The 25,889-nt window shown below is 44.3% G+C and overlaps 1 protein-coding gene across 1 annotated transcript in view; it reads left to right on the forward strand.

Annotated features, from left to right (window-relative positions):
* Positions 1-496: 496 nt before the first annotated feature.
* The window catches only part of GREM2 (gremlin 2, DAN family BMP antagonist), a 61,852-nt gene continuing 36,459 nt past the window's right edge, over positions 497-25,889 (forward strand). Inside the window, exon 1 of the mRNA XM_074988641.1 lies at positions 497-688. The gene's annotated coding sequence lies outside the window, so the exon portion shown is untranslated. The remainder of the gene's footprint in view (positions 689-25,889) is intronic.

The following is a 25,889-nucleotide window of genomic DNA, read 5'->3' on the forward strand; positions in this document are numbered from 1 at the left end:
GCTTTTAATTTTACTAGTGGGGGGGTTTATTAAAAGAGAGCGAGCGGAGAACCCCACTGTGTTTGAATGTCAAGCTTTACAAACAAGTTCTTTACATTGCAGCTCCTTCAGTAAAAGGAGGAAGATGATCCAAGGGGTACAGTTAGCAGAGGAAGGCTTTTCCTGCAAACACAGGAGGGCTTGGACTGGAAATGTGACGGAGAAAAGAAATGAGAGGGGTAACCACCAGGTTGTAAATCCAGAGCCTGGAGGCGGAGAGCAGAAACAGCGAGCGACTGGTGTAGCTGCAATGTTTGCGGGCTAGAGGAGAAGCAGGCGCTGAATGCAGAGGGGGTGGGTGGAGGCAGGGGGTGGCTGGTGTGATTTGTTTGGTCACCGGAGCCAATAGAAAGCTTGGAGTGGGATGATATCCCCGCGCCGTGAGTGTGCTGCGCCTTCAGGGTTTCTTTGCCTTCTGCACCCAAGTCAGCTTGAGACCGGCAAAGCGAGGCTCGGGCTCTCTCGGCAGCGCGTTTCAGCTGAGCTCTTATGGGCATCCGCAGCAGCCTGGCAGAGGCAGAACTGAAAGCAGCAGCAGCAGCAGCAGCAGCAGCAGGAGGGGGAAAGCACCCACCCTCCCTCTCTCCACTGGATATATAATAATCTCCAGGACGCAGGGAACTGAAGAAAACCCCTCAGCTGGTTGCAGGTATGGCGCTCAGCCTAGTTTATCCCCAGCACAAGACTCTGCTGCTAGTAGCTGCACGTTTCGAAGGCATTGCTGGTTATTTTGCAGGAATTCATTTTTTTTCCCCTTAAAGTTCTGTCATTTGCCACCTATCTTTAGAAGGCGGGAGAAAACGCCTCGCCTCTCAATTCATCCTGCAGATTTTGAGGGAACAATACGTTAATCCTGCATTGAAAGGGGGCTCACAGTACCAGTGGAAAAAACAGGTATTGCTCCCCCCCTCCCCCCGTTTGAAGGGATTGTGCGTGTGCGATAGGGCTAGACTTGTGAAAAATGACCTGCCCGGCTTCAGCATGTTCAGTCTGAAATGGTCTAACCTGCAAAGCAAGAGCAGCTCTGTCATTCGAAAGCAATGCTCGCTGTTTTCTCAATACTGTGCCTGTATGCCCTTCATGTGAGAAGCTCCCATGAGGCATGGAGCTAAATTCATAGGCGTGAGCTATCAGGGGTCTGTAGATCTAGGTTTTGTGGAGGACAGCATTTTAAGACCAGTGAATGGCTAAAATATAAAAAAAAAACAAAAACTCTGAGTTCGAGTATCATACATAAAATCCCTAACTGGAACCGGTGTCTTTTTCCCTTAATTTCTTTGCTTTGGGTCAGTTATGTCTTGTGATTCTGAAGCCGTGAAGGATCAGCTCAAAGAACACCTAGTGCATATATGTTTCTAACTCGTTGCTATTAAAAATAGCAACACCTGCCCCGCCACCCCCCCCCCCCCGCGGAAATGAGGATTATACTAATACAAACTCATCTGTGTCTCTCAGGGAGATCCTGCTTGACTCGCTGACAAAGCAACAGAAATATTTGTATTCTGACAAAATAGGGAGTCTTAGGTCTTAGAAAAAAAATAGTAACGGTATTTGCCTGAGAGATTCCTATTTTTAGTACAGGTTTGTGAAAGTGGTTATATAACTATTTGTGGTGGATTTTAGAGGACAAATCTAAAGGTTTAAGATAAATTAAACCTTTAGTTTGGTGGGGGAGGGGAGCTGAAGTTAAAGTCCTGTTGAACACAGTTGGATGAAATTCAGTGTAACTGTAAATAACAGAGGAAAGAGTTGTTTCAATAAGGAAAACTTAGATTAGGAATCTAAACAGTCCTGTTGAATAACAAGTAACAGGTGCAAGAACTAGCAGAATTCACTCACTGAGCCCTAATTAGCGCTCTGCATATCAAACCACTTCAAGGTCACTGCATTCAAAGCCACTATGAAATCAACATCATTCAGGCTCTTTATTTCCTACCCATGCATATACAGTATATGGACTGTGTTTCTGGAGGGAATGTGTCCCACCCCCCCCCCGCCCCGATCTAAAGCCAAGAAACAAGTACCATGCAAAATATTTGCTAAGGCTGTCAGCTGCTATTTATTAAACAATTTATTGTTAATCTTAAAGTACTGTATATCTTTAGAACTCTTTCCTTTTCTCATTGCAATTGAGGAGAGGATGAAATACCTATTTTGTAACAAAAGAGAAATTAGATTCCACTAGTTCCTAATTTAACAGAACTAAGGGTTAGTGGGCTGCATACCAGGCTGGGATTTGGTGCATCTGAGTTCTATGTCAGTCTGTGACAGGCCTTGAGAAGGGGGCTTAACCTCTCATGCCTCAGTTTCCTCCAGGGAATAGTACTTCTCTTCTACTTCTTGATTCATCAGGAAGGGGACAGGGAAGATCTTGCATGTGGTAGCACAGGCTTATGTTCACAGCACATGCAGAAAGGATAACGGAGGATGCTGAATGCCCTCCAGTGTCCAAAATGAACGTCAGGAGTGTTCTGTGCATAGTAGAACAGAAGGGCTTTGGCGTGAAGCCATGGACAATGTATCCATGACTTGCAGATCAGCTGGCCAACCCTCAAACACTGAGTTTGGGGGAAGAATGGGGTGGATTGCATTGCCCCCCTACTCCAACCTCATAGATTGTGTAAAGAGGTTACTGTGACACATTTCAGTCACTTGGGACTTGCACAGGAAAGAGGATTTATCTGTTAATTACAAGTAAACACTTTGATATACTCAGACAGGAGGTTCAATGGAAATTTTGAAGTGTTTTGTGGATGAGTCAAATTTGATCACAGTAGAAATAGTAAAGCTACCTAAAGCACAATTTGTTACACCACAGGATGTAGTCCCCTGGATTCCACACTGTTATGTTCAGTCACTTCAAGAGTTCTGAGCTGCTCTTCCATCCTTCAAGATCTACTTAATTTGCAATAATGTGTATTACTGTAGAAGAGATTTAAACCATTTTGCTTCCACTGCATCAGGTGGAAAAGAGTTATGTTTAAAAAAACAGCTCTGTCCATTGAGCATCCAGAGCAATAATGACTAATGATGATGAAAATTAAACCTAGAATTCAAGGATAGAATTTATGAAGGTGTAAATCTTGAGACCCAAATTAATTCAATTTAGGGTAAACCAAACTTGCAGAAGGGGAAACTTAGTTACAAACATCTGGTGGGGTCCTCTGGTGTTTCCTTGAGGAATCTGCGAGAAACTCAAAACCAAACTCTGTGAATCTGACTGAATTCAGGCAGCTTTGTCGATCAAGACCCTACTGTTCTCCTCCACAACTTCACAATATGATTGTACATCATTTTGTTTCCTTATTACAGCTGCTCACTGGGGAGGACTCGGTGTAGGGTAGACTAACACTGAGCCCAGCAACTCCCTGTGAAATCTATGTTCCCTTCCCAAAGAGCATGGCTTACCCCGGCTCTTGCTCTGCTACCCTCAGAACCTCTTATAGAAGAGCTTTTGCCAGGTTAGCAGAACTGGAGCCTGCAGCTGCTCTTCTCACATCTCCTGTCCCCCTTCTGCCCTGGTTTGCCTCTCCCCATTGCTAAAACGGGTGAATTTGACACTAACTACTCTGTTCTTGAGGTTTGTCAGGCAGCAGGTAAATCTGCTAGATGACAAGCAATAAAATTAGAATGTATTTGAACAGTGATGTCCTGTTTTAGTCATGGGAGGGTGAAAATGGGATTTCGGCTCGTGTGGAAAACCAATCAAGGAATTGTTTGTGAGTTTTTCAGTAGTCAATGCCCAGTAGCAGAAGGTTCAATGCTTCTTAGTTGTATCCCTGTGCTATCCATCAGGCAAGATGCTGTTGTTGAAGACAGCCAGCCAGATTTTTTTTTCCCTGTATCCAATTTTGAGACTTTTTTGGGGGGGGGGCAGGGGGAGGAATCTAAATCACCAAATGTTGGCCAAACCCCAGAAATGTCAATTTGGAAATGCTAGGAAACTTCTGAAAGAATGCTGACAATGTCCATTTAGAAATGTACCATGGTGCCTGATGGACAGAGTGCAACAAAATTAAACTTCCAAGTTCCCTGGCTGGACCATATTGCACCATGACCTCCCTTCTTTGTGAGCTGCTTTGCTGGCTGAACTACATAACAGGGAGATGTAGTCTGATTGCACAGCCAGAACCTACGTAGAGAGTTGGGCTTATGAGGCTCCGCAAGCAAACTACATGTCCCATGTTGTACCAAACTTCAGCTACCAACAGGCACTGTGGTAGCATTTCATGTTTGAATTCTTTTAGTTTGCATCCATAACTCCAAAACAATTTCTGGCTTTGAGGTATTTGTTTTTTTTTGTTGAAAATCAGTATTTTCATCAAAATTGACCAGCCCTGTCATAAGGGGACTAAAACCATTTAATCTAGCAGCAGAGGACAGCACTTTTTTTTTTTTTTTTCCAGCTGCAGCAAAGTGGGTATGGCCTTTCCTTCAAAATACCTGTAATGTCCACACTATGCATGTGCCCTCTACACCACTATATCTCTGGTTGGAGTTTACATGCAAAGCTGAGATGTTACTGCAGGTTTTCAATCTTTATTGCCTTATAGTTACCCTAAGAATGCCAGAAGGATTGCTGATTATTCCAAGTAATTGCAATTTAGTAATTGCAAAATCATAGACATTCAAGATAGAACAGCTCTGTGACTAGAGGTCATCTGCCTCATTCCCATTGTTCTCAAAATTGCTGCAGTCTGCTTCAGAGGAGGGAGACCCACTATTCTTCCATTCTTGTAGGGTTAGTCTGTTTTACCATTGGTATAGGAAAACAAGTCTACATTTGCATGTCCTAAATAGTTACCTCTGCTACCTGTTAAGCCTACTTTAGACTTCTTGTTTGTTTAAAAAATTGTACTGTTTGTTCTTCCCTGGATTTTTACTCCCACCTTTTTCTTAATGTTTTTTTTAACAAGAGTGTGACAGATACAAACGGCAAGTTAGTGCTACGGTAATAGAAGATTTTTCTAAAGTCTGCTTTCCCTAGAAATTTCATCACCAATGTCTTATTGCTTTCAATATGGATGTTGCCATCTCCTTTCAAGGAATGAAATAATAAACTGCAATTTCTGTCTATTTTGATGCCCATATATAGGGGCATTTATTTGAAGAATTTCATCCAGTTATAAGGAAAACCAGAGGAAATTAAAATCCTGGTATACCCAAGTACAATAAGCCTCTGAATGATCATTTATCTCTGTATATCTTACTAAGAAAGCAGTTCTAAAGGCAGAACAGAGGAGAATTGAAATACCAAAGAAAATATAGTACTTACCTCCAAATTGTCACTTTTTGAAAATAGCTTTTTCTAGTGTGTGATCAGCAAAGCACAAATGTTCATGTAATGCATTTATTGCTAGTATAACATTAAATATCTCTTCTGTTACAATGATTTTCAATAGGGAGGTAAAAAGAACATGGAACAAGGAGAACACCTGACAGCTCATGCAAAGTGCTTAGTTGACTTTGTCTTGTATAAACACTGACATTGAGAATCACAGTTCTAGTACTGGGTTGAATAATATTTACATCTAAGGGAACTTAATCCATTGAAAACTAGCTGCCTGTCTCTGGCTGCGTCTACACTACAAGATAAAATTGAATTTATTAATATTGATTGTGTAACTCCTGGAATTTATAAAGTCAACTTTGACTGTCCTCACCTCCTCATGTGCTGCTTGCAAAGTGGACTTATTGCGCAGTCAAACTGGTAAACATTGACTGTTGCAGTAGTGCATTGTGGGAATCCATCCCACAGTTCCCTCATCCCCGTAGCATTCTGGGTATGCTCACTGGTCTCTGCCATCTCTGTGGATGCCCTACCTTTCTCCTTCCTTCCCATGGGGTGGGGGAATGTTTGCTTAGCACAGGGAGGGGCCTGAGGAAAATGCAGTGTGGGAAGATGTCAAAGTTAATGGAAATCTTTCTTCAGAATTGTCAAGGTTTTCATAAGAATCAGTGGATGGCCAGCTGAGAAGACGCACACACTTGCTGAGTGTCCCCTCCACGCCCCTGCCATCCCTTGATTGCATCCGATCCCTGAAAATAACATAGGAACCCTGAAAAGCTAGAAAGAGTTGAGGGGAGGATATTTGGCTTTCTAGTGCACTATTCAGCTTCTATGCAGTCTGTGGTCTCAACTGGCCATTCTCTAATTGTACCCCCTCCCGTGATTGCATTTGATCCCTGAAAATAACACAGGAACCCTGAAAAGCTTGAAGAAAGATAGGAAAGCTTCTGAAAAAAGAATGTTGCTAAGGAGAGGGGTTTTGGCTTCTCTGTTCACTGTAAGGCTTCTGTGCACATGCTGTGTTCTCAATGGGCCATCCACTGACTGTCTTTCCCCCTCCCCCCCATGATTGCATCTGATCCCTGAAAATAACACAGGGACATTCTGTATTCTCAACTAGCCCTCCATTCACTCCTCCCTGCATGAAGGGGAGCAAAGGTAGAAGAAAGAGGATAGCAAAGTCTAGGGGGGGAAAAGGTTCTTTGTTTGTCTTCCCTCTTCACTACAGACATTACCAACTGCGGGGGGGATGGCAGTGAAATCTCATACACTGAACTTATAACAGAAACGGGAATCTCAAGTGACCTTCCACTGTGTGTGTGTGTGTGTGTGTGTGTGTGTTCAAAAGCACAAAGAAACAAGATAGAAAATGTTAGGAAAAAAAAATTATAACAGGAATATAAAAGCTTTTGCAAAAAGCAGCAGGTGTCTGCAGTGGGCAGCAAGCCCCCAAAAATATTTTTGGTAGGGTGGGGGAGGGCTGTGGTCTGTGGATGCAAAGCCAGTTGCAATGTTCCCACTGCCCCTGAAAATCTTAGTTGCTGGGGAGACTTCCCCCCTGTGGCAGAAAGCCCCAGGTGTCCCTTGCTAGGAGCGTGTGGGGATTTCATTGGGGGTGGCAGTGGAAATTGTCCCTCCAAGTATCTTAGCTGCTGAAAAATCTTTCCCACCCTAACTCCATGTCCTAGCTTGCATGCTGCTGCCTGGCAATATGGTCAGTACCGAATGGCAGGCATGTCCTTTTATTGGGCTGGGGGCTACCCATGTGATGTGGCTGAGCACAGAAAAGACCATGCCTGGGTGTGGGGCGGCACAAATGTAAACCACTGAGAAGAAGTTTCTCAGCATCTTATGCAAGCATGACCCCTACAACAGCCTTGTTGTCACGTGGTGTGGCAGGGCAGTGGTTGGTGCCAGGCACACTGGGGGAAAAAAATGTATATAGACAGAACCACAAACTCCCTGCAGGGGCTATTTGCAATGAGTAGATGTGTTCACATCGCTAATAACAAAGGAAAAAAATAGGCATTTCTCAGGTTCTCATACAAACATGAGCCCACAGCCACAGGCTTCCAGGTCCTGATTTGAAATTCAGTCTCCTGTTACCTATTTCCAGTGCATCTAGAGAGCAATGGCCAGAGTGGTGCTCTGAGGGGCATTGTGGGTTACATATGGGATGCCTCTGGAGGCTAATTAAATAAATTTAAGACATGGCACTTCCACACTGGCCTTTAATCAGACTTTTGAATTTGAGCTTGATGCTATACCCGTCAGGTACTGACAACATTGCGCTATTGAGATGAGCACTCCCTAAATTGATCTAATGGTATTTACAGTGAAGACAGTCATGGTAATATCAAGCTAACTGCCTTAAATTCAATTTTAATCTCATAGTGTAGCTGCAGCCCATGTTTGTACAGAGGTCTCTCATGGATTATAATCCTCAATTATCCCTATACTAACTTGCTATAATAGTATTTAAGCACAGTAAAGAGATGTCTGATATTTGGCTTTGGCACTAATGCAAGATAAACCAAAGTGTGGTCAGTATGCTGTAGAACTAATCCTGAGAAGAAACACTTTTCTTTGGTACAAATGTAAGGCCAGATTGTACTTCCTGTGAAGCCAAAACCCCAGCTGAATTGAAATGAAGCAGAATGGGCTGCCCATAAACATCAGGACACTGGCTAGTCTCCATGTGGCTATTATCTGGAAGCTAGCCATTAAGATTTTGAGGGGGAGCAGTTAAGAAATGGTGGTGACAGAGGAAGCAGAAACTCTTATCAGAAATGAATACTGACACAACATTCTGCTTACTGGGGTGTTCCAGTTAGACATGCTCTTTTATGACCCACCCTCTTTTGTGCCCGTTTTGGATCTCCTGGTATATTGGGCACCAGAAGCTAGGCCTCCTGTTGGAATGCTGTTTCTGGTGGGAGTTCAGATGAAAATGTTTGAACCTGTTTTATTGTGGCCTATGTTATTGCATAGATGCATAATCATCCATGTGTTTTTTATTGGGGAAACTATAATTGTTGGAGCTCACTATATTGCTGGTGGAAGCCAATTGCACTTAGTGGGGCATACATCAGGGGAAGTGTTTCCACTTTGGGCCAGATGGTTCATTGCTGAACACTATGTAAAATTTGGCACTGACTATGATGGGACTATGTTTAAATCATCTAGGCTGTGTCTACACTAAGAGAGAAGTTCTTCAATTTAAGGCAGTTAGCTCGACATTGCAGTGAAGACAGTCGCATGGTAAATACTACTAGCTTGATTTAGGGAACACTAATGTTGTCATTACCTGACAGGTATAGCTTCAAGCTTGAATTCAGAAGCTTGATTAGAGGCCAGTGTGGAAGTGCCAAGTCTTAAAACTGAATTTATTAGCCTCCAGAGGTGTCTGGTATGTAACCCACAATGCCCCTCAGTGCTCCACTCTGGCCTATGCTTGCTCTCCAGGTTTGCCAGAATTAGATAACAGGAAGACTGTGAATTTCAAATCCGGAGCTGCAAGCCTGTGGCTGTGGGCTCATCTTTGTAAGAGAGCCTGAGAAATGTCTGTCTTCATAATTACACTCTGAACACGTCCACCCATTACAAATATCTCCTTCAGGGAGTTTGTGGTTTTGTCTCTACACTTGTACTTTTTTCTTTTCTGTGCTGCCTGGTGCTAGCCGCTGCCCTGACGCACCATGTGGCAAGATTTTTGTGTGGGTTGCATTTGCATAAGATGCCGAGACACTTGTCAGTGGCTTACATTTTGTGTATGAACCCCCTTTCCTCCCCCCCCCACAGGTGCCATGCAGCTGGGGTCCTTCCTGAGCTCAGCCACATCACATGGGTAGCCCTGACCCAATGAAAGGATGTGCCTGTCTTTTGGTGTTGACCATGATGCCGGGCTGCACCATGTACTAGCTTGTGTGCGTTTAGTGCTCCAAGGATAGGAAAGATATTCAGGCTTGCAGCTGCCTGGGGAGGCCCCCTCCAGTGCCGAAGATAGTCATGGAGGACCACTTCAACTGCCCCGCTCACTGGACCCTGCCATGCCCATAGCATGGGACCAATGGGGCTTGCAGCTGCGGCTAAGGTAGCCAAAGGGGACTACTTCAGCTACTTCAACATTCCAAGTGGCTCTGTGGTTGCAGACCACAGCACCTCCCCACAGCCTGTCAAAATATTTTTGAGGGGCTTGCTGTCCATTGCAGACACCTTCTGGCTTTATATTTCAGTTATAAAATGTTCTTGGTAACATCTATCTGTCTTCATGCTTTGCCACTCCTCAAACATGCAGGGGGTTGGGCGGAAGGGGTTGTGTAAGTTTAGTGTATGACCTTTCACTGCCATCACCCATGCTGGCATTGTCTGTGTAGTGAAGGGGAAAGTCAAAAATTCTTCTTTCCTAGATTTTTCTATTCTTTCTTCTAACTTTGAGAATACAGCCTGGGCCCCTAGACTTTTCAGGGATCAGATGCAATGATGGGGCGGGGCAGGGGGACACTCGGTGGCCAGTTGAGAACACAGCTGTTGCTCTGGGGATGCTGTACTCTTCCTCCCTTTCAATGGGGAAAAAAAGGCCATTTGCTTAGCACAGGAGGGGAATGAGGAACATGCAATGTGGGAAGATGTCAAAGAGCAGCAAGTATACCCAGAATGCTACGGGGATGAGAGAACTGTGAGTTTCCCACAGTGCACTATTGCAACAGGTGATGTCTGCCAGTTGAGTGTGGCGGTAATAAGTCAGCTTTGTGAGGGGGAGGTGAGGATAGTCAAATTCGAACTTATTGATTCCAGAATTACAAAATTGACAGTAGTGAAGTTGAATCATCTCAGTGTAGATGTAGTCTGTCTTATATACCAACATAAGTTTGAGACAAAGTTTTAGGCACTTGATAAATAACTTAGACACTGAGATGGATGGAGAATGAATGTGCGCACTCTGACATTTCTGTTCTCTCAAGTGGAGTCATTATGCAGAATTTGTAACATCACAGGCCTATCTGTAACAGAAGACTTATGTCACATAGGTTATGAAAGAAATTGAAACCATTGAAAATTCTGATTATTTACAGGGTTTTTGCTTTGAAGGGAGGGGTTTGTGTTGCGTGTGTAAACATTTTTTTTCCCTGAAGTAGATTCCCTCTTCCTGTCCAGTCACTTAGTTATGCAAATAAAAGCCCTTCATCACAGAAGAAAAGTCAAAGGCAGAAGAAACAATAAGTCCTGTGGCACCTTTATACACTAACAGATTTATTGGAACATAAGTTTTCATAGGTAAAGTCCCACTTTGTTGTACATCTTTGCCCACAAAAGCTTATGCTCTGATAAATCTATTAGTCTAAAAGGTGCCACAAGACTTCTTGTTGTTTTTGCAGATACAGACCAACACAGGTACCCTTCTGATACTTCTCACCATCAAAGGCAGAAGGATAGCTTCAGACCATGGACATGACAGTCCAATTTCACCTTTTTGTCTTAAATGAAATGATACCAGTTAAGAACTTTGGGCATTTTTTAGCAAAAGTGTAATTTAATCTTTGAAATCTTTAAACACATTCATTTTAAACTGAGAGACTTATATAGAAATTAGACCATAATATCTTGGTTTCCTTTAATTAAAAAATATCTTCTTTTCTTCATGTTTCTTCTCTGTCTTTCCTTTGCAAAAAAGCTTTGCCACAGACTGCTGTATGTCACTGGATGTGGAATTTTGACAAGGTGCTAATCTTTTATTCCAGATACAGCACTTCTAGCTACAAAATGTTAACAATTTTGCTGTTTGTATAATTGCCCTTAAAACACCTATATGTATTAACACACTGTGAAACAGTTACCTAAAATGACCAATCTGCCCTTTCTAAAAAGATATATTGGGTTCTTTTTGCTTGCTTGTTTGTTTTTTGTTATTTTTAAAATTAATAGTGACTAAAAATGATGTTTCTTTGGGAAACAGTGTATTGTGCCATTCCAAGAGAAGCCACATTCTGTGCTCAGTCTTGTTTCAGACAAATATATTACAGGCAGAATGTTACAGTTGTTTGCCAGAGAACTGCACTGTTTACTATAAAAGGATTGAAGGAAATTTGAAAGTCTGTGCTAGTTCAGTAGGAAATTGATATATGTACATTATACTCTCCCCAGCTGTATTAGGAGATTAATCATTTTAAATGTTGTCTATTTAAATCTGTTTCGGGCTTCATAAATGTTTTCAGAATCTGAAGTGCAATCCTAACATACTTATGTTGTCTGCTATAGAACTAACACTGTCATATAGTAGACCAACAATGTTAGATGATGCTAGCTTTTGGCTCTTGTTGCTCTCTAAATTGTGGTTTAATTCTTGGTTCTGCTGCTTGGGTCAAGGATTTTCACCACATTCATAAACAACAATTTTCAGGAATCTGAGTGAGCTAGATTAGGGTGTATGTCCTTGGAAGAGATTTCCTGGAGGGAATTCTATCTTCATATCAAGTTGGCAGGCTGTACTGTTGGGAAGCAGCAGCTGTCCAGCCTTGCAGCTATTGATTTTATTTTGTTCAATGGCCAATAGGTGCAAGAGGCTGTGGAACTTCTTTTGCATTCTCAAATGCATCATATTAAGCCATCAGATGCTTGCATGTCTAAAGGGGCAGAACCTATTCCAGGTTTTACTAATTTGCAAAGTGAAGTTCCTCAGAAATGCATGTAGGAATTTATGTGAGTGAGTGGTGATGGGAATCTGTAAACAAGATGCCTTAGCAGTAGTAATAATTGCTGCCGCTGCTGCCACCACTAACAAGTGCTTATGTACTTGACAGCATTCAGACTGTTTGTAAACATTTGGAAATAAACTGAGTAAGTACCCACAAAGTCAATGGGCTTTCCCAAGCAGGGCAAGTATGCTCATCCCTTGTTAAACGAGTACTTTACTTTACTTTATTTACAAGTACCCTTTTAAACAGGGGTCACATACCTACCTTATTTCACTAGGCAACTGAACTCCTCTCCGCCCCAGCTAATACAAGCCTGACCCCCTGCCGGCCCTGCGTCCCCCAACTGGCAGCCTGAACCCCCTGCAGCCTGAGCCTCTGTCAGCCCATGGCCCCAAACCATGGCAGCCTGACCCTCCACCAGCCCCGGGCCCCGAACTGCAGCAGCTGGACTGACACCCCACTGGCCCTGCACACACCAAACTGCTGCAGCCTTAACCTGCCTCCCCCCACTCCACCAGACTCAAACTGCAGCAGCCTGAGCACCCCGCCACCCGTTTGCCTGCCCTTCTGCCCCCCATGGACCCAACCCACCACCCAATTTTTAACCCTCCTCAACCCAATGTTCGTTCAACTTTCCAAAGCAGCGCCACCTGCTGACACTCCTTCCCCAAGTTAGGAGCACTAGGAACCAATCAGACTTTTACAGGTATTTTTATGGTAATTTAATGTCTCTTACAAGTTTTTGCCTATAAGCAGAAAGTTTGGAGCCAGTCGTGCTCATATAGTGAGGGCTGAGTGTAGGGCACTATTATAAGGGCAGTAGAATGAGTGTAGGATACAGGCATCTCTGCTGTGATGTGCTGCTATTGTCTGTGGTAAGCTGATTCTCTAGGCAGGCAGACTACTGGCTCAGTGCATGCACTATATAGTAGTGAGAGAGGAGCAATTTTTGGTGAAGTACAAATTCCTTCACTTATGGAAAATACTGTAGTCCTTTTTAACATGCATGTATAGCAGAAAGAGTAAGGGGTGGGTGGGGGGATTTTGTTTTAGCTCTGTTCTGCATATTCCACATGCAGCAAACTGTATGGTGTCCAAGGATCTACCTTGGAGAATTGGGCCTGATGAGATGTTAGGAAATGAATAACCTGATCTAGACTTGAGTGCCAGTCACCTGAAGCAGACTGTGGTGCTGTGTGGAGTTTTTGATCATAGATGACATAACCCAGGTAAAGGTGAGATTAGGCTACTGACTGACTCTGACCTAGGCTTTCTTGTCACAATGGTTGTCTAAACAAATGGTGTCACAGTCCCACTGGTAGTTTTGTTGAACTCTAGGTGCTCGGACAATGCTAATGAAGTCTAGAGGATTCACTTCAGTGTTTTGTTTTTAAGTGTAACTGCTCAGATGAGGACCAAACATTGTTTGCTGATACTAATAGGACCATATTTTCTGGAGCTCAGCACCTGATGTTGCATATGGGGACTATTGGGTGTGTGCACATTTTGCAAAACTGTATACTCTTATTTGGGAACATAAACAGGACACAAATGGGCCTGAATGCCTTGGCAAATCTGGACTGTGCAACTCCACCTACAGGTTAAAATATGTGCAGCCAAAGGTTTTCTTTGATTATGATGGAGTGTTTATGTATTTGAACTCTTCCATATGGCTGCATTTTCAGATTAAATTATAGGAATAGCTGCAATCTGCTTCATTATGTCCAAATTGCAAACAAAGGCTCTGGCAGGCCATCAGCTCTGCTCCTTCATGGCTTTCTTTACTCATAACTATGTCCAACTATTAAACGTGTAGTTGACTAAAGCTATTACTGTTGCTGAATGGGTAAGACATAAGGCACTTGAAGGCTTTTTCTATATACTGAAATTCAGGCATCTTCAAAATCTGTGTATTAATTCCAGCCTTTCTCATTATGTTGTTGACACTAAAGCCAACACAAAAGGGACACAAGTTTAGGCTTTTCATTATAGGCACCTAAATATTGAGAGACTCACAAGAATTCCATTTTTACAGGAAGTGGTGATCGGCCACTTCAAATGTTTTCAAAATGGGTACCAAAAATTGAAGGATCCAGAATTACATGTAATGATCATATTTAAAAAAACTAGATGTAAATTGCTAGCACATCCGCCTGGGATTACAAAGCATGTTGTGCTTAGCAATATTTATACTTGTGTCTGGTTCCAGTTACCTTCGGTTTTTACTCTACCTGTTGATATTTTTAAGGACCAGCTGCAGTTTCTGTTCAGTGGAAGAATGGATTATGTTCTCCATCGATATTTCATGGTAGTATACGTGGGTAATACTGGAGTTGACACTGCTTGTCTAATGTACATATATTCAACAGGAAAGTAATTAAGACCTAGGAGACAACTAGAGCAATGTTCAAGACAGTTGGTGGGGGGAGGAGAACAGAGGGATTTTCTTCCATCCATGTGTGGTGATATATCGTGTGCACTAGGCATACGTGAATGAGCTCCACCAATAGAAACACAAACAGCCTAGCTGTGGGCACTCTGCTTATGAGCTTGGCAACATCTGAATTTCTCCTGAGTGGTTGCACAAGTGCACAGTACACAGGGAGTGCTGAACTGGAGCAAAGATTTATACCAAGTGTTAAAAACTTTCAGAATGAGCAATGATATTTTCCTTTTACCAAAGGTGCTAGTCCTGTATCAAGATGCTTAATTACAGGACACTTATACATGGCTGTCCCACAAAACAGGGAAATAAAAGGAAGCTCCTAACTGCCCATATTGGCCATGTCTACGTGAGTGGATTTTCCTGTCAAAAAGTGGACTTTTGCCAGGAAAAAAAATGCAGAGCATCTACATGGCAAATATGCTTTGACAAAACCTGGCACATCCGCCGGCAGCGTTATGCCACCCCCATTCAGACATAATACCTCTCTCAACAGTGTTCTGTCAAGAAAACAGCCACGGAGATGTTCTGGGGCCCTTTTGTCAACAGACAGGGCTTCCACTTCACCAGGTAGCCCCGTTAGCAGAGCTTCTGGATAGCCATTCTGACAAGAAAGGGCCAGACAGTCTGGCTGCTCTCTGTTGACAGAGCCGATTGCTCTTTGCATCTACACATAAAGCAGATCAAATCTGTCATCGGAAGGGATTTAAATATGGAAAAAATTCCATCAACTTGAGTGGATTTATTGCAGATAAATATTGGTGTGAGATTGGAATCCAAACCTGTATTTGGTTGAGATCAGCATAGATATTTTAAAAGTTATCCAGTGAGAGACATCATAAGCAGAGGTGCTCTAAAGACTGAAATTTACATGTTGTCTGAACTTCATTCTTTCAGAATCCCCTTATCTGTAGAAAGATAAATCTCTTCCATTTTTATCTCATGGAGCAGAAAAGGCATTGTATGGATACACTTCACAAAGCATGACTACTGTTATCTCTGGAAATCACAGAGAATTGTTTTATTTAAACCAAGGTTAGGAAAATTCTGGCAACTCATATTGGTCCAAAAATGTAGGTTCTTTGACAGCTTACAAAAATCAAGGTCCACAGAACTGTTTCATTTTTTAAAAACTTGATTTTTTTTCTTTAAGGTGACATTTTCTTGCAGTAATTACAATCCCAAAAAAAATCCTTCAGTTGGTTCCTGAAAGCCAGAAAATTAGTTGACCTAAATCTAACTGTATCTTGAGTTTATAGACCCTGGAAACAAACAGAAATACAAAAATGTAAAAAAAAAATGATTTTGTCTGTTTTAACTCTTTATTAGCTATTAGTAAAAGATCTATAAATGCCATATTTGTTTTTTTTTTAATTCTTTAAATAACACTACTTCACTCTCTCTGAGAGAGGGAGAATATATCATTATTCTAAATGAATACCATCCCAAGGAAATACCCTGATAGCTGCCACTCTTTTATTTCAAGGGAGCTCCTATATCTCTCTGGATATATAGATATGCCAGTTGCCCCATGTGGAGGAGGGAAAAGGTGATCAACTCTGCTCCCACCTGTCATTAGTTCGCCACTTGTCATCAATATACATTTTGACAAAAGGAAGTGGGGCCTATTACTGAGAGGGCTTGCTTGGTTAGTGTGGGAGAAGAAAATTTAACTTTTTTTTTTTTTTTTTAAACTGGTAATAGATTTCAAATGGCTTTAAAATACTTTAGAAGTATTGTGCATTTAGTTCTTGGAAGATGGGTCAAGAGTGAATAACTTTGTCCCACAGGGGTGATTTATCTTCATTGCTATTTAGTAACCTTCATCCTTGTCCTATGCTCAGACAAAGGTTCTATTTAAATCCTCCTCTCATGGGCTAAGTCTACATTACAGCAATCCTTCAAAAGAAGTTCTTATGGAAGATCTCTTCCAAAAAAACTTTTTGAAAGACTGCATCCATGCACAGAACAGTGGATTGAAAAAACTGATCTGCTCTTTTCACAGAGAACATCCACATAGCCCCCACTCTTTCAAAAGAAAGGGCCAGGGTTTGCCCCCAAGCATCTACACCCTTCTCCCCGCCACACCTCTCTCAATCTTTCAGGGAAAAAGTCTTTCAGAAAAAGGCACTTTTCCTCATCTGGGAGAAGACAAGGCCCACCAGGGAAAAAAGTGCTGCATTCTACAGATTTTAACATCAAAAGAACGCATTTTGTGTAGATGCTCCACAGGGATCTTTTGAAAAATCCTGGCTTCTAAAAACAATAAAAAAAAAAAAACCAAAAACCTCACTAGTGTAGACATAGCCATGATGGGCAACTATTTCCCTAATACTGAGTCTCAGTTTGGGGCGGCTGTCTGAAATAAAGGACTGTTAGGCAGATTCTTATTATTTTTTGAATCTGCTTTTCAGACTGCAACTTCTTATGCTACATAATAGCCGCAAAAAGAGGCTTTGCATATACAGCTTTCACTGTCTCCTATAACAGGAGTACACTCTGGTACCTGCTGATGCAGTGGCTCCCAAACTGTTTTTCTGAGACACCCTCACACCTCCCCACCTCTACTATCATCCAACCCCCTTTTACAAAACATTCAAGCCGTACCACTGCATGTCAAAAGGTCCAGGAAAAAACCCCACCTCCAAGCCCCACTGATGTGGCCCCAACTGATATTCTCTGACCTGACACCCCAGCCCCATGGGGGAGTGTAGGTAGGACTGAGGTTCAAGGCCTCAGACAAAATTAATTCTTCTGAGGTTCCAAGGTTAGTGGAATTTGTGGGCTCCTCTACAGACTGAGCTGGGCCCAAAATGAGGGATCCAGTGAGTGAGGTAGGGATGGGGCACAGAATCTGGGTGGAAAATAGTGTACTGGAGCAAGCAAGGGGTAGGTGTCTTGGCATGAGGTAGGGGGAAGGGTGCTGGTGAGGCCTGGGGAAGGGGGACAGGTGGGGAGTAGGGAAGGGGCAGGACAGGGTACTCATGGGGGCCCTGGATGAGGGGAGGGGACAGCTAGGCTGGTACCTGGGGGTCCCTCAGCTGCACACCAGGTCAAGGGTCTCAAGAAGCACATGCGCTGCTTCCTCTCTCCAAACTGCTGGTGTGTGTTTCCTGAAAAGCCAGGTCTGTTGCCTGCCGGCAACTTCCCGCTTCCTCCCTGTGCAGCAGAGCAAAGGGGAGTGAGTCCTAGGTCCACACCAGCTCCAACTGCTCAGGCAGTGCATGGCTGCTGTCGGGAGTGAGGAGCAGTTGGTGTGGACCCAGGGCTCCTCCTGCCCCCTGCTCAGGAAGGCAGCAGGCAGAAGGAAGTCACTGGTGGGTAACAGACCCAGCTTTTTAGGAAACATGCTGGCTGTTTGGGGAGGCAAAGCAGCACATGCTTTCTGAGACACTGGCTCTAGTGCGCAGCTGCAGAATTCCCACCCCTCCCCACCCATGCTGTGGAAGCCAGCATTACCTCTATTTTTTGCAGGTGGTTATGCCAGTGTGGAGACTCTCTTCCTTGGGGTGGGGAGGATTGATTTGGGGGTGGGGCTCAGTTGCCTTGCACCCCTGCCCCCGCCTGGGAATTTCTTCATGCCCCCAGTTTGGGAACCTATGTGCTAATGGATTGGGTCTCTGGCTACTTTCCCTGTCACATTCTTTCTTTGTTTTGATTATAGGATTAGAACCACATTATATTAGAGAATCAAGCAGGAGAATATCCCCACCAAAAAATCACTCTAACACAGTCATTCAGTCTGGGTCACCTTCCCCTATCAGCTTACTTTGTTTACATAAAATTTCTATAAGCCCAGCCTTACATGTGTGTGCCTAACTTCTAATAAAGGCTCTATCAGCAGATAACTTACCCAAAAGAGTCTTACTGCTTTTGTGAGGACACCAAATCATGATGTTTCTGTCTGGAACGTCCAGTATACTGGAACAGCCTCTGAGCAACATGTAAATACTTGATTTTATGTTTACCCTCAGGGGAATGGGGTGCAGGAGAATGGAGCTTTCTTTCCCTGTTTCTCTTCTCCTGTTTCCCCCACCTTGCTGTTCTGCACAGATTTGCAGGTGGGCTAAATGAGGTGAGAGAGAATGGTGACCCAGATTCACTTAGATGCTCTGCCAGTGGCTTCTTGAGTGACCTTGGGCAAGTCAAGCCCAGATGTATTTTTAAAGGTATCTGTGTTTCTCTCATCCAGTGCTTCAAAAACTAAGGACTCAGTACAGGTATGGTTTTCAAACGGGGCTTTTAAGGAAATGTGGGTTCCTCAGTGCCTTTTTAAGTCACTTTTTGAAAATGGGACATGCCCATCTAAGGCTGCATCTACAGTACAAGATAAAATCAAATTTTAAGGCATTTAGCTAGATTGTACCAAGTGCCTGTCTTCACTATAAATACCATTAGCTTGACTTCATGGAGTGCTAAAATGGATATATCGATATCATAATAAGGTCTGAACCTGACAGGTGTAGCATTCAGGTTGAATCTAAAATTCCAAATGAAGGCTAGTGAGGAAGCTCCATGTCCTTAAATCAAATGTATTAGCCTCCAGTCATGTCCAGTATGTGCCCCACAGTTCTCTGCTCTAGCCTCTTCATCTCTACTGCTCTTAGGTGGGCAGGAATTAGGCAACAGGTATACCATTTCAGTTCAGTACCTGGAAGCCTTTGGCTGTAGTGTCCATGCTTGTATGAGAGGCTGAAAAATGTTTTTCTTTGCTATTAGTGCAGCTGGGGGGGCGGGGGCTGTGGTTCTGTGTCTACCTCTGCTAGCTGTTTTTTTATTTTTTTTTCTTGTGTTGCCTGGTGCCAGCTGCTGCCCCTCTGCACCACATGGTAGCTAGGCTGTGGGTGGGGGTTATGCTTGTATGAGAGGCTGAGAAACTTCTTTTCAGCTGTTTACACTTTGTCCCTACCCTCCCACAGAGGTGCCACACAGTCGGGAACTTTCCTGTGCCCAGCAGCATCACTTGGCTTGACCCCAAACTGATAAAAGGACATGCTGCCAGGCAGCTTGCGCATGTTGAGGGTCCTGGAGCTACCCAGAGGAAGTAGCCCTTGGCAGCTAAGATATTTGGGCCTTGCTGCTATTTGGGGCCTTGCATCTGACTGGGGAAAGCCTCCTTCAGAGGATGAGATACTTGGGGGCATGTCTACATTACAGCCCTATGTTAAGCTGACTTACAAATATGACAGTAATTACTGAATTGTTAGATGAAGAGGAGCAAGGAGGGGGACTGAACTTGGACTATCAGAACTGTGCAGGTCCAGCTGCCAGGAGTCTTGCTGTCTGTCCTCCCTTGGATCTCAGCTAGGCAGGGCACCTGTAGGACCAGCTGCCAGGCTTCTCACCTCTGTGCTCCTAGGTAGGAGTGGCAATGGGGAGAGGAGAAGCAGCTGCCCAGGCTTCCCTGGGTGTAGAACCTCTGGGCATGCATCTTGGTAGGGAGTGAGCAACAGGATGCAGCCAGCCTGTACCTGCCAGCTTTGTTGGTTTCACTGCTCCCTGCTGGAGCAGAGAAAGTGACAAGACAGCCAACTGCTAAATGTTAGTAATGCAATCATGTCTACTGTTAAGTGTGATGGAAAATGCATACTCAGCCTGATCTGAATATTCCAGCCCTAATACTTGGGCTTGCATCCTTAATTTAGCTCCCTTATTTATACATAAGTGTGTGAAAAGTCTTTGGTTCTCTGCCCACTTCCTACAGCAGACCTTAACCCTAACTGCATATTTCTTCTAATTCTCATAACTGGTAAATGCAAGTTGTCTGGAGCCACATTCTGTCTGAGACATGAACAAAACTCTTACAAGAAGCTGAATTTAGCCAAATGTTGAGAGTTTCATGACACCATAACATGAGAGCTGGGATGATGTGACCTGTCACTAGACTGCTGTCTTCTGCCCCCAAGGTCCTTGTTTTATTCTTGCCTCTTGCCATTGTTTATTGAAGAAGACTTCTAATTTGAAATGTTCTCGTTTTACAGTCTACATGTCAGGAAAAACCACACAATGTTTCTTTGACTCTTGCCCATATGTCTTGTACATACTACAGACACGATATTGTGTATTTACAGTATGGTTTAAGATCAGAGTTGCTATACAAGATCACAAATTCCATATAATATATGTGTGTGCATTTTAGCTTAAAATGTTAGGTTTTGGCCTCGTGAGGTACAAAAAACAAGTGTTTTGAGTGGAGGGTGGCAAGGGAGTGGTAAAAGACATCAAAGTCTGAAATAAACATTTTATAATATGTCTGTATTCATATATTTTGGAACATTACACTTGTATTCATTTTCATAGTATTTGAAAAGAGGCTCTGATTCTCAGCAGCGCACTTCCCGTGGTTTATACTATCTTTGCTTTCCTCATACTCTGTGGTCTGCCTTGCCCTAGCTTGTAAGTGAGAGCTACTCTGAGAGTACTTGCCTTGGGTGTGTACAAATTCTAGGATGCAGCAAATTGGCAATAGTCTGGCCATGCCCCCTCTTTGCTATTGGCCTGTCCTGACATTCCCAAGTGGAAGTATTTCATTTTGGGCTAGTACAACACTTGAACCGTAGCTACTAAAGCTGTCACAGTTCATCATGGGAGCTGCAATGTGCATATCTCTTCCCTTTCCTGCCCCATCCTGTATAGGTGCAGTTCCTGGTCTGTACCACATCTCCTGCCATGCACAGTGATAACTCTTATGGTGGGTCACAGTGGCTCAGCCACAGGAGAGGCTGCATCTGAGGGTACAGTACATCTGGGGAGCCCTGCCCACAGAGATAATAGGGGCATGGGAAACCTGACTTACAAAGCCCAGGAGGTGCTCGGGCAGCCTGCTGGAATTCCCCGAATGGAAATATTTTAAGACTTGGTGTGCGTGGTTTTTTTTTAAAATGTCAAATGTGAAAAATCTCAATTGTGGAGAAACCACAGTGTTGGAGATCCCATTCTGTATTTCCATCATCCCTGGACAAAGTGGATCTTATTTAGACCATGTTCCTCAACGGGAATCTTATTTGCTTATGGAGTAATTTTGAGGTTGGTCAAGGTTGGCTTTTATTTTTGTGCTGAGTGAACCCCTTACTTATGCCCTACCAGAAGCTACTGATGAGTGGCGACAGGGGCAGAGATGGCACGGGGGGTGCTGCCTTCCTAAACTACATGTGTCAAAAGGTGACTTGTTGGGAGAAATCTGGATGCCCTTCCTATTTGCCCCTGCTTCCTCCCAATGAAAGAGCATTGTGTGGTGGAGAGAGGGGGGAAGAGCATGGTTGGTGTCAGGTATGCTGACATCAACTGCATTAGGGGACGGCAAGAGCAGTTCCTGATGCCTCATAGCACAGGTGGGGAAGCTGACCTGGATGCGTGGTGTCTGGTGTTGCTGCTTGCCATTCCAGCCCGCTATAAAGTTACCACCTCGTTGAAGTAAGCCAAAAAAAAGAACCTGCGGCAACTGCAACCACAGGGCATCTCTGCACCACACTTCTTTCCCTCCCGCCCCGCCCCACAAAAAACAAAAAGTCTCACTGGCAGTATCCAGAGAGAACATGTGTAAGTAACATGAGTGGCATTGTACCTTTCTTATGTGGCCCAACCATTTTTCCTCTCTCTCACATTTGGTGCTCTTGCATGTTGGTTGGCAGACAGGTGCTGTCTTTTTCAACAGTTTTATGTGGTCTGTTATTGCTTAAACAGTGGAAGTGGGGAGCATTGTAGTATTGTTAGTGACACACACTTCACATTAGCTATCCTAGCATACACTTGTTTTGCAGTTGCAAGTACACTGTAATTGAAGTACCACTAACAATCTCCAGCCCGAGAAGTTCTTGCTTGACAAAGTCCTGGCTGGGATGACTTAGTTGGGGTTGATCCTGCTTTAGGCAGGGGGCTGGACTCGATGACCTCCTAAAGTCCATTCCAACCCTAGGGGTCTATGAATTGGTAAATCCAGAAGTTAGACCCATAGGTACTGACTTCTGCTGTAAATAGAGGGTGTTTTGATTCCCTACCCTGGCTTCACCTCCACCCCACTTTATTTCTGTGCCTGATCCTCCCCACCCACCCTCCATCCCTTTACCAAGCATGCTTCATCCTCACTCCTCCAGAAGGGGAGCTCTAAAGAGAACAGCCTGTCTCCATCCTCTGGAGTGATGAATGGCAGAACAAGGAGCAATGGCCTGAAGTTAAAGGGGAGAGGTGTAAGTTGGATATGAAGAAAAAAGCTATTTTCACTGGGAGAGTAGTGAAGCACTGGAATGCATTACCCGGAGAGGTGGTAGAACCTCTGTCTGTAGAGGTGTTTAAGTCCCACCATGTAATACCACTTACTAAATCCCCAGGATTAGCATGGGTCATTGTGTGATGCTGAGAGACAGAGGTTTTGTCCATGCATGGGCAGCCTCTGTCAACAGAAGTCACTGACAACAGACAAATCTCAGCAGAACCTCTGTCAACAGACTGCATCTACACACACAAGTGGCTTGGAACAGATGAGGCTGATTCTGTCAACAGAACAGCCAGTGTGTGTGGACGCTCCCTGCTGCTCTGTCGATGGAACCAGCCCTGTAACCTGGAAGGCAGGTGTGCATGGAGGGAAAGCCCTATTTTGGAGGACTGGCCCTGTGCACCCTTAAAGGTCACTCCCCGTGCCAAGGCTTACCTAGCTCCTTGAAGGAGAGCAAAGCTGCTGCAGTGCTCCCTTTCTGTTTGAGAGAGAGCCCTATCTTTCCAAACTGCTGCCATGCCAGATCAGCACCCAGGCTCATCCTGGCCTGAAGACCAACTCATGATGGCCCTACTACTCCTGATCATCAGGCTAGCCTACTGCATCTGAGAGAAATACCTCAGACAGCTTACAGAGCCACCCCATAGCACTAGAGTCCAAGCCACCCTTGCCCCTTTGGGTGCCAACCTGGGTCTGTCAGTACCCCACCAGCACCACTTGGTGGGACAGCCTGGTCATGCTTCAATAGGGGACCAGCAATGGAGCTAGAATTTCAAGGTGCAAAGGGACACCTGCCTAGAACTGTGCAACTGGCTTGCCTCCACCTCTGGGTATGTCTACACTAGCCCAAAACTTTGAAATGGGAATAACGGGACTTCGAACTAGCTGGGGTCCTTTCAAAAAGGAGCCCCGTCTGGATGAGCTGCATGGCAGCGAGCCATGTCAATTTTGAAGTGCTGCGGCCACGCGCATGCTAATGAGGTGCTGAATATGTATTTCAGCGCTTCATCAGTAAACTTTGAAATGGCCATTTGCATGGCCATTTCAAAGTTTTGGGCTTGTGTAGACACGGCCTCTGATAACATGGAGGTTGTCATGCTCCCAGGCAAATGGGAGCTTATTTGGAGAACGTGAGGGCTCTCACTGGCTACATCTACATGTGAAGCCTACATCGAAATAGGCTATTTCGATGAATAACGTCTACACGTCCTCCAGGGCTGGCAACGTCGATGTTCAACATCGACGTTGCGCAGCACCACATCGAAATAGGCGCTGCGAGGGAATGTCTACATGCCACAGTAGCACACATCGAAATAGGGATGCCAGGCACAGCTGCAGACAGGGTCACAGGGTGGACTCAACAGCAAGCCGCTCCCTTAAAGGGCCCCTCCCAGACACAGTTGCGCTAAACACAAGATCCACAGAGCTGACGACTAGTTGCAGACCCTGTGCATGCAGCATGGATCCCCAGCTGCAGCAGCCAGAAGCCCTGGGCTAAGGGCTGCTGCACACGGTGACCATAGAGCCCCGCAGGGGCTGGAGAGAGAGCGTCTCTCAACCCCTCAGCTGATGGCCAGCATGGCGGACCCCGCAATTTCGAAGTTGCGGGACACGCAATGACTACACGGTCCCTACTTCGACGTTCAACGTCGAAGTAGGGCGCTATTCCTATTCCCTCATGGGGTTAGCGACTTCAATGTCTTGCCACCTAATGTCGAAGTTAACTTCGAAATAGCGCCCGATGCGTGTAGCCGTGACAGGCGCTATTTCGAAGTTAGTGCCGCTACTTCGAAGTAGCATGCACGTGTAGACACGGCTACTGCTTCCTAACCAGAATCAAAACTCTCACGTGCTCTGTACATAAACTCCCCACTTGGTTCAGTCCAATCATCCATCTAGCTCCACATCCTGGATTCCAACAGTGGCCAATGCTGCTTGCTTCAGAGGGAATGAACGGAACAAGGCCATTGCCTAGTGGTTTGTCCCCTTTCATTCAGTCTTAGATTCCAGAAGTCAAAAGTTTAGGGATACCTAGAGTAGATACTGCATCCCTGGGCACCTTGGTTAATCGGGTCACCATTGATGGCCTGTCTGCCATGAACTTGCTACTTTCTTCTTTGAACTGAGATACCGTTTGGGCAGGCTCAAAGAATGAGATGAGTTGGCTGAGGCCAGGCCCACCAGTGGCCAGCCAACGCTCAGCAAACACAGGCTAGTCAAGTGTTAAGTACTTTGTTTTATCAGCTTTTCTCTTCTTTGATTTGAGAAATGCCCAGTCTTTTTCCATGGGGTGAGCTATAGATTTCTGGGCACGGCTTGTTATCATACTTTGTCTCTGCCTGGGGTGCTGAATTGCCAGCTGCTATATAATTTTTAGACGTGTTCAATGGTAACAATGAAAGGGTGGAAAAGTCCCTAAGTGGATTGGTGGCTATCAAAATGAAATAAGTGATGTGATTTTTTTTTTTTACATGTTTGTTTAGTTAGAACAGCTTTTTATAGCAACAACAAAAGTAAAGTGAGTAAAATATAATATAAATACCAGCTATGGACAAATGCTTTTCAGTGCCATATTGGTTGATCTCTTGAAAACTGGCATCAGCATCTGGGCCAATATTTCTGACACTGGGATTATCTGTGTGCCCTCTGCAACTTCCTCTGTTCTGTTCCTGTAACGTACACAGAGAAATTACAATGAGAATAGAGCCAGACACCACATGACTGACTTTTTTTTTTTTTTCCTCCAACTAATCCAGAAGGACCCCAGGTCTGCTATCACTCCAAAGAGGAGAGGAAAAAACAATTGTTATCCTATTGCACTTTTCATTCTTTGTTCCTTATCCTAGGAGTAAAATAAAGCGACTCCTAATGTCCTGGGGAGGGTTGTAAAGTCCAGCACGCAATGAATCCATGCTAGCAATCCTCCTCCCTCTTGGATTTGCATCTCAGTTCTGTCTTAACACCGAGCTGTAGATTCTGGTGCCTCTCTTCATAACAGTTAACCCTGTCTGCAACAGAATGGTCTCCTTCACTATTTCCCCAGAAGAGTGGTGAAGCACTGGAATGTGTTACCTAGAGAGGTAGCAGAATCTCCAGCCATAGGGGTTTTTAAGTCCTGGCTTGAAAAAGCCCTGGCTGGGAGGGTTTAGTTGGGGTTGATCCTGCTATGGTCAGGGGGCTGGACTTGATGACCTCCTGAGGTCTCTTCCA

Source organism: Carettochelys insculpta, chromosome 3 (assembly GCF_033958435.1).
Source record: "Carettochelys insculpta isolate YL-2023 chromosome 3, ASM3395843v1, whole genome shotgun sequence".
Taxonomy (NCBI): Eukaryota; Metazoa; Chordata; order Testudines; family Carettochelyidae; genus Carettochelys; species Carettochelys insculpta.